Source organism: Myotis davidii, unplaced genomic scaffold, assembly GCF_000327345.1.
Source record: "Myotis davidii unplaced genomic scaffold, ASM32734v1 scaffold415, whole genome shotgun sequence".
NCBI classification, from domain to species: domain Eukaryota; kingdom Metazoa; phylum Chordata; class Mammalia; order Chiroptera; family Vespertilionidae; genus Myotis; species Myotis davidii.
This window is the reverse complement of record NW_006287951.1, coordinates 4,072,131-4,082,163: the sequence shown is the minus strand read 5'-3', so window position 1 is coordinate 4,082,163 and position 10,033 is coordinate 4,072,131. Positions and strand designations below refer to the sequence as shown.

Here is a 10,033-nt window from a genome sequence, read left to right as displayed (position 1 = left end):
GAAGACTGCTTGTGCAGTTGGGTTTGCCTCATCCACCTAAGCCCTAGAATGAACACATATGGAACTTATCTGAGCTCTACTTTTTTTTTTTTAATCCACACCCCAGCATATGTTTTTATTATTCAGAGAGAGGAAGGAAGAGATAGAGAAAAACATCAATGTAAGAGAGATTTGTTGCTCCCCCCATTGCCCCTCCCCTGCAACATATATCCCTCCAACATACACACCCCACCCCCAACTGGGATTGAACTGGAAACCTAGGTATGTGCCCTGACCAGGAAAAAAACTCTCAACATTTTGGTAGGGGACTACACTCCAACCAGCTGAGCCACGTGGCCAGGGCTGAGCCCTACTCCTAAGCAGGAACCAAGCACAGGTGAACCCACTGCTTGACCTAAAGCCAGCCAACCAAATCCCATCTAGATCAGCTAACTCCAAGACACACAGCAAGAACAAGTGAGCGTGGGATGATTTGCTACACAGAATTATTGTGACTATAGCTCACTGATATGTACACTGATAATTCCTGGACTATTTCAGCCTAGCAAAGCTATTGCACCCTTCCTATACTTACTGAAATTTCCTTGGCCTTCCTCTCAACTCACAGGGGAGCCTGTGTGGTGGGCCCAGCTTTGTCTATCAGGCTTCATAATATCCAAGCTGTCTTGAGGTTCCATTGGACACATGAACTTTGGTTATCTTCAGTGTCCACTCTAAAAACATAGTTCTTCAAGTTCATGGCTCAACCCTAGCAAGGCTGATGAAGCTTACCTACAACAGGTGCTGAATTTTGGAGCCTAACAGCAAAGCAGTGCCAACTAACTTCTTTCTGCCATAGCCAGACCAAGAGATAGTTAAGAAGATCATAAAACACTGACAGGTAATTTACATAAATTATTTCAATTAACCCTTATAGCAGTGGTTCTCAACCTTCTGGCCCTTTAAATACAGTTCCTCATGTTGTGACCCAATCATAAAATTATTTTCGTTGCTACTTCATAACTATAATGTTGCCACTGTTATGAATTGTAATGTAAATATCTGATATGCAGGATGGTCTTAGGCGACCCCTGTGAAAGGGTCGTTCGACCGCCAAAGGGGTGGTGACCCACAGGTTGAGAACCGCTGCCTTATAGTGTCCTGAAGTATGTGTTATAAAATATTATCTCCATTCTTTATCGGAGATGAGAGTTTGAATGACATACCCAGGGTCACCCAGCTGGTTAATGGAAGAATGAGTTAGGATTTGTGTCTGTTAAATCCTAGTTGGTGTTCTTTCCTCTGTATATCAGTGTGTACTCCACGGCAATATGTCCAGTTCCTTTTAGCAAATATCAGCTAACCCAGCTGGAAGGGACTAAGTAGTCATGGAGTCCAATTCTCTTATTTCAGAGGAGTGATTAAGTGAGATCAAAGTGGCAAAAGATTGGGGATTAGAATCTAAAATTCATGACTGAAATTGAGGGCATGTTCTGGGCACTAGGCTGTCCCAGCTCTTGGAAAGGACTAACATTCTTTTGCCAAGGAAAGAGTATTTATTTTAGAAGGTCAGCCTGTAAGAGAAATACAAACAGAAACTGCCTGGTGTCTATCCAGTGTATCCAGTTTATGGAGTCTAAGATCCCCTCTAGACTCCCAACAGCTTTGGAAGGCAAGGTCTGTGCCCTCTCCCACTTCTTGCTGGAGTCTCAGAGCGATTGAGTGTTCCATTCAAATCAGAATTAGGGCCAGTTTCTGTGCTGACCTATCTGTTCTGCCTCTGGGCTACATGGAAGTTGAGAAAGGCCCTTTCTAGAGGCTGTAGCTGCACTCTGTGAATGCAGGCTGGGCTGCTCTCACTCACGGCCTGTGTTGGCTCTGTATTTATTGCATTTCAAGGAGCCAGCAGGCTGAGGGCTGGAAGAAGATCCTATTAAGGATTATGAAACATATGCTTCACTGCTCCTTTTTTGCTGTCAAGAAGACTGAAGAATTAACCACCAATGAATTTATGGAAGTAAACAAGAATAGTTCCAGAATCAAGAGTGCAAAGAGAAAACGCCAATTAAAAAAACATACAAACTGTAAATTTGAAGAGACTATGAAGTTTCAAGCTGTTGGCCATCTGGCTACCTTGAAGTGGCTTCCCTTTCTCTTCTCCATAACTCAATGTTGGAGAATGTTATTTCTGAGATATATCCTCCTCCAAGTATTGGCAATATTTTGGAAAGACTACTTAGTGATGCCTCAGAAATTAGAATAGAACTTTTAAAATTTGAAATTAGGAGTCTCTAACTGTATTTTTACCCTTTAAAAAAAATTAAAGAAGTCATAAACAGCATTTATTACCTTGGTATATCACACTGGTCTTGTTGCTGTTTCTTCACATTAACTGGTTTTCCATCTTCCCTCCCTCGTCCCACAGTCTGGCTACACAGTGCATCCTTGAACTGTTAGCTCACAGCAGCAATACACTTATTCCACATCTGTAACACTCTTCATTCTCAGGGTCAAAGTTCTGGTCCACAAACCCTTCCGTGCAGGAAGTTCAATGCTTGTGAATGAATTTGTAATAAACCAGGCCTCCCAGGATGGCTATCTCCAGGAAGATGACAACGCAAAGTAGCAGCTTGCTGGTTGTCACTTTTCTGGACATTGACCGGAGAATCTTTCGACTTTTGCTCAAGTTTTCATTTGTGTTTACCAGTCTATTCTTGGTACGTTCCAACTGGTCACGTTGCTGCCCCAGCTCTTGTACAATTTCCGAGCCAATCTGGTCAGTTTCTGTGGCAATCCGATGAGAACGCTCAATACGCTGGGCGGCCCGGTTCAGGCTGTCAGTGCCTTGCAAAAGCAATACCCTCTGAGGCTGCAGCTGATTCACATGCTCATTCTCTACAGTGCATGTGCCATATTTCATGTTTCCTCGGCCCCCGGTGTGGCTGTCAAAGGCGCGCTTCTCACTTCCCGGTGGAGTTTGGCAAGGTCCTTCCGGTAGTTTCAAAGCTTAGACATCATAGGATTACAAAAAGACAGGAGTGCATAACGTAGTTCCTCTTCCGTCTCTGCCCATTGGCTTCTTGTTGCATTTCATCAAAATCTCTGATCAGTTTCTTCATTTCTTCTGTCCTCCCTTCCCCACCCTTCCCCCGGTCCCCAGGAGTCGCTCCGGCACCCCCATAGGTTTTCACCGAGGCCGCGGAAGATCTCGTGCAGCTTCTCAAAATGCTTCGAGGAGGCGCCGAGATTCGAGATTCGGGACCCGGGCCCGCTCCACCCACGGTGGCCAGCCACCCAGCACCGCAGGCATCACCGCGACCACCACCGCGGCCGCCCAGGGGCTGCGGCAGGGGCCTCCCGGACCGGAACGCCTATTTTTACCCTTTAAAATACAATGTCCAAGACTACTTCCTTCCATAAAGACAGCTCGACCATACAGCTCTGTGAGTTTCTCCCTTGTGAATGTCATGGACAGGTGATATGCCACTCAGGTCCCCTTCAATGAAGGATTGCTGCATCAGCTGTGAGGAGTGCTATTAACAGCTTCCAGCCATCCGCCCCTTCAGGGGTCATTTCATCTATAGAGATTAACCTCTCCCAAGGTCAGTCTTTCAGGGCTGGCCATATCCAACAAATAATGATGCAGAAAATAAAGGCCTGGACACCTCAACTCAGTGTGGAAAACTCTGAAGGGCCATTCTCACTCTGAAATTCCCTTTGAGAGGCCAACGCTGCATCAAAGTTTGATTCCTCCTTGTGTCAACTTTTGCTTCCTTCCCCTTACTTGAGCAGGAATTGACCCTAAGGGCACTCCCCAATAAACTTCCTGCACACTAAACTCAGATCTGCTTCCTGTTTCATTCTCTCTAATTTGAAGTATAAATTGTTTCCATATTTTTTCGACTTTTAAAATAGACAATTTTTGAGCAGGTTTAGATGCACCGCAAAACTGAGCAGAAGGTAGAGATTTCTCATATATTCCTTGCCCACCACACACACTCCCATATCAAAATCCCACACCAGAATAGTTCATTTGTCACAGTTGATGAACCTACATTGACACATCATTATCCAAAGTCCATAATTTATATTAGGGTTCTATGAACTTTGACAAATGTAAAATGATAGGTACCCACCATTATCAATAGTTACTTTAAGAATTTTTGCTTTGCCCAGCCGGTGTCGCTCAGTGGTTGAGCATCAACCTATGAACCAGGAGGCCACAGTTAGATTCCTGGTCAGGGCACATGCCCAGGTTGGGGCCTTAATCTCCAGTATGAGGCATGCAGGAGGCAGCTGATCCATGATTCTCTCATCATTGATGTTTATCTCTCTCCCTTCCCTTCCTCTCTGAAATCAATAAGACATTTTTTAAAACAAACAAATTTCTGCTTTATGTTCCTGACCATAACCCTGTTCTGATTGGGTTTATCATGGTCTTCTTACGTTCTTCTGATCAGCCTTCGCTACAGACATTTGAATCGACCCTGAATCAGGGAGGATGGGGTTTCATGACCAGAAAGTCATGAGGAGGAGCTGGCTGGGTTTTAAATATAATCTCCTTTTTATTTATTTTATTTTTATATTAAACACACCCCTTGTGAAAAGACAGGTTTCACATGAAAAGTAAGAATTTCCCCCACTCTGAAGCCCTAATCCCTCACCGCATAGTTAATCAGTAACTGTGGTTAATGATTTCCTTTGTGTTTCTATTTGAAGGATTGGTTTTAAGGGAGAGATGATGATTCTGGCTCGAGACCATTAAGTTGAGGATTAAGATGTTACATCTTGGTGGCAATGTTCCAAGAAACAGCTGGATATTTTTAAAAGGCAGTTAGAGAAGTGAGAACTAATGAGGTAGATCTGGACCTCCCCCCCCCCCCCCCCACACCCGTGTTGTTAATGGTGTGAGAGTGAAGGAACCATGAGAAAGAGAGAGAGAAATAAGAGGGAATAAAACAGAACACAATTCATTTGTGGAATATAGTGAACAATATAAACTGATGAACAAAAATAGATACAGAGACAGAGAAGCATTGAACAGACTGTCAAACATCAGTGGGAAGATGGCGGGGGGGTGGGGCATAAGAGATCAACCAAAGGACTTGTATGCATGCATATAAGCATAACCAATGGACATAGACACTAGGGGGTGAGGACCTGTACTAGGGGGTGGAGGTGGCTGGGGAGAGGTCAAAGGGGGAAAAAGGAGACATATGTAATACTACATGTAATACTTTAAACAATAAAGAATTAAAAAACAAAAACAGAGCACAATTCTTAACCTTAGGCAACATCCATATCTCAGAGGTGGCCAAAGAAAGTGAGGCCCTTGAGGAAACAAAAGCAATGGTCAGTGAGATTAAAAAAAAGTTGAGAAATGCTTCTGTGTTTTGGTGACATGTAAACTCCATGTCCCTGTGAAAATGCAATATAAATATAATTGACAGTCAATATTTCTTCCAGCAAGAAAACGTATAGCAAACATAATTACATTTTGTGCTGTATTTTACTGCAGAACTGGCTGCTCCTTGCTCTTGTTCACCAGTCTTAGTTTCTGCATACTGGACTTTGGGCCTCATGTCCATCTAGACATGTCACGTGGACCATACAAGCTCTCCCCATGCCTCAGCTTTCTTGTTAATTCTACTCTTTGGTTGAAAACCTCCCTCCTGTCCTACTGTGATAGGCCAGCTTCTAAGATGGCCCCCAATGATCCCCAAACACTGCTATTTATACCCTTGCATAATTCCTTCCTATACATTTGGGCTGGACCTAGTGAGTTGATTCTATGGCAGGAAGAAGACCATGATAAACCTAATCAGAGCAGGGCTATGGTCAGGGACATAAAGCAGATAGGATGCCATTTCCATGATTAAATTTTAAATCTAATTTCTGTCTTGCTATCAGACTCTATTACCTCCAGGCTTGAACATTTTGATGAAGTAAGCCCCCATGTGACAAAGGGGCTTCCTGAAAGCAGCTAATAGTCAGCAAGGAACTGAAGCCCATAGTCCAACAGCCCATGAGTGACTGACTGTTGCTAACAATCCGAGTGTGAGCTTGGAGGCTGATTCTTCTTCAGCTGAACCTTCAAATGAAATCACAGACTCTGAACTAACACCATGATTGCAGCCTTTTGAGACACTGTGAAACAGAGAACCCAACTCATCTGTGCCCAGATTTTTGACCCCAGAAACTATAAGATGATATACATATGCTGTTTGAAGCCACTAAGTTTTGGAGTAATTTTTCAAAGTAACAAATAACTTATGAGCACACTAAATCCCTGATGCTGGTTGTCTCAGAAATGTCCCAAATCTCAAGTTTCAGTCTCCAGGAGTGCAGGAAGGCAAGTTCAGGAAAGCGATGCTGAGGCATGAACCAAAACAGTGACAGGGGGAATAGAGAGGACTAGTGTATAAGAGGCAGGACCAGCTGGACTTGATCAACTGGATAGTGGAGGATTAAGGAGAGGAGTCGACATGGACTACCAAGTGGAGAGAGGGGCTGTTCCCTAGAGAATGGTAAACGAAGGGTAAAGTGATGGAGAGATGATTGTACATATTATTTCTTGTCTTCAAGCTAGTGTAAAAGTTTAGTCTCAGACTTAACTGATCTGTTTAAAAGCAGATCTGTTGGGCCCTAACTGGTTTTGCTCAATGGATAGAGCATCGGCCTGCGGACTGAAGGGTCCTGGGTTTGATTCCAGTCAAGGGCACATGCCTGGGTTACAGGCTTGATCACCAGTAGGGAGTGTGCAGGAGGCAGCCGATCAATATTCTCTCTCATCATTGATGTTTCTATCTCTCTCTCACCTTCTCTCTTCCTCTCGGAAATCAATAAAAGTGTATTAAATTTTTAAAAAAATACATAAAAGCAGATCTGTTGGGAAAGTGTGTAGGGGTCTATATAAAATAATTTTGAAGCTGGGTCATGGGTACATGAAGATACTCTGCATTTTATAATTCCTTTAAAATTTGTATGTTTGAAATTTTCCATAGTAAAACTTTCTAATGGAGAAAGGTTAGGAGCATTTGAGATCTTCCTTCCCGGCATGTCATCAGTTTAACTGAAATAAACTTAAGAAAAATTTTAAAAGGGTTAACAGCTAGATGGATTATTTAAATCTATGCAAAGGAACAATGGAGAGAGAGAGAGAGAGAGAGAGAGAGAGAGAGAGAGAGAATGTATATTAAAGGTAACAGGCAAAAGGAGAAAAATAAAACAAAAGCAGACAATTTAAAACAAAATATAAGAGAAAGAGCCTGGGAAATCCCCTAAGTGAAGAGGCAGTAACTAGAACTTTTAAGGGGAGCCTATGGCTTTGTCCACTGAAGGCTCAGAGCCAACCTGAACTCTGAGTTTCAAGGATAGTCCCACCCTCTGCTAAGATACTTAGGACATTTCATGGGTAGAGACAGTAGCAGTATCATCCAGCCCAGGGTCATTGTAGAAAGACATCTGTAAACCAGACAGGAAAGTACAAGAGACAAGCCCCAGAAAATGGACCTGGCTAGGGGAAGCATCCAAGTAGGTACCAGTAGCCTGCTGAGGTGTAAGACTGTCTTCTACTTTGGCCTCACTGATTGAGAAAAGAGGGACTGGGAACAGAGTGGCTAAGTGTATGTATAGACCTTCCAGAAGGAGGTCTGGAAGGCGAAAGGCCTTCCTTCTGGGTGGAAGTAAAAGATACTGCTCTACAAAAGCTAAGAAGGAGCAGCCCAAGACTGTTACCAATCCCACTGACTCCTGGGATAAAGGCCACCCTACTAACCTTCCTTGTCAGCCTTTTATAATCCCAAAGGATAGTGGGCAATCTACAGATAGCTGGATGGTTGATTTGAACAGCTGGGATGAGGCAAGAGTAAAACAAAGGCTGATAGTTAACCTACAGACTTGGGCTCATGGTAGGAACTCTACATGATCAAATAAAATAGAGAACCATCCACACAGTACTATGCAAGGCAGATTATAGTTTCAAAGATCACTCATGGGAACAAGGCCATCGCGATGGGCCTTGCAGAGGTAAAGTAAACATTCCTCACTAAACTGAGAGACATACTAAACTCCACTTCTGCTCTCACCCAACCTCTCCCCTCAGGTGCAGACAGCATCTGCAGCCCTGCAACTGAGTCCTTGCCTTGGCAAAATATATTAGTAGCAGTGGTGTGTTGGTAAATATTTAACACCGAGCTTTCAAGGGCTGAAATGGAGGAGAATCAATGATTTAGCATTTGCCAATATCGGTGGTGTAAATCCGGATCCCAACTTGCCATCAGAGACATCAGCACAAGTAGCGCTTACAAGCAACCCATCCTCTTCAAGTCTCAGCTAAAGCACCTTTCCTTTGAAGTTGCCTTTCTGAGAATCCTCACACCAATCAGGTGTCCCATTACATGGCTTTATAGAATCCTGTACTTTTTTATAGCACTTATAACAATCAGAGTAGTTATATAACTAGCCATTACATAATTAGTTGTTTAGTATGTAAGTAGTTATTATATAATTAGCTGTTTAATGTTTTTATCCTCTGCTAGAATATAAATCTCTACAAGGGCAGGGAATGCCCTTGTTCACCATTGTCTTGTTCACCATTGTCTCCCCAACACCCAAGATGGTGCTTTACATAGAATAGGCATGCAAATATATTTGTTAAATGAACAAAAGAATGACTTACGGGAACTGCTCCATTCTCAGGTTCTCCCAGTCTTTTGTCAGAAAGGAAATCCCCTTTTCAGGATTTAGAATCCATCTTGATCTCAGCTTCTGGGAGGCACATGCGGATACCTTTCTAGAGTGGGCCTCACTCTTTCTAGTAGGAGGCATCATGTACTTTGGTCTCATGTTCTCTTCCTGGTTCTAGATAGCTGTTTATGGCACATGTGCTCAAGACCATTTATTTAAAAGACCATTCGGTGCTTTAGCCTCAAGTTAAAAGTGAAAATAACTAATTATTTGAATAGTCCTTTCATTATTGAAATATTAATATTACTATTTTAATAAGCCATTTCTCTTCATGGTAAGTTATAATTAAATGCACTTATTTTATAGCCTTGGAGGTAAAATTCAAAATGATGTTTGCAACACTATTCATTTTCTAGAAACAAATACATTAAAGTATATAATACACTCAATATTGTTTAGTTTTAAAAGACATTTTTTTCTCTGATTATAATAGTGTGATTACTATAGAAAATTTGGAACATGCACAAAAATGTAGAGAAGGAAATAAATGTCACCTAAAATTCTAATACCTTCAGAAATCTACTACTAACATTTTTTACAAATATATTTTTTTATTGATTTCAGAGAGAGGAAGGGAGAGGGAGAGAGAGAAACATCAATGATGACAGAGAATCACTGATCAGCTGTTTCCTGCACACCCCCTACTGGGGATCAAGCCTGCAACCTGGGCATGTGCCCTGACCAGGAATCGAACCTTGACCTCCTGGTTCATGGGTTAAAGCTCAACCACTGAGCCACACTGGCTGGGCTATTGTCAACATTTTTGTGTAGTTTCTTTTATTGGATTTGTTATCTGTATCATATAGTTCAGATTTTTAGGAAAAATAAAACCATATGCACTTTTAGTTTTATAGCATGTTGTTTTTTTATTTGCTTGCTTGTTTGTTTTTTTGTAGATTGTGGATATAAATTGGTACACCCTCTTTGAAGTGCAACTAAAAATAATGATACAAATTTTAAATTCACATACCCTTTGACCCAGCAATTCTATTTATCTTCCAGTTGTGCCCTTTGTGCATGAAAAAGGTGGATGTATAAGAATGTTGTAACAGTAAAAGCTCCAAAACAACCTAAATGTCCACATTACATCCATATAATGAAATACTACTTAGCCATTAGAATATATATATGTATCCTATCTAATAATAGACAAACATGGTAATTGACCATACCTTTGCTATGCCTTCCATTGGCTAATCAGCACGATATGCAAATTAACCCAACAAAGATGGCGGCCGGCAGCCACATAGATGAAGCGAGCAGGAGGCTTGCTTGCTCCAGTGATGGAGGAAGCCAAGGTTCCCTG

The 10,033-nt window shown here is 42.1% G+C and overlaps 1 pseudogene; it reads right to left on the bottom strand.

Moving 5' to 3' along the window:
• Nucleotides 1–2,295: 2,295 nt before the first annotated feature.
• On the bottom strand, nt 2,296–4,648 carry LOC102762899 (annotated as a pseudogene).
• Nucleotides 4,649–10,033: the final 5,385 nt, after the last annotated feature.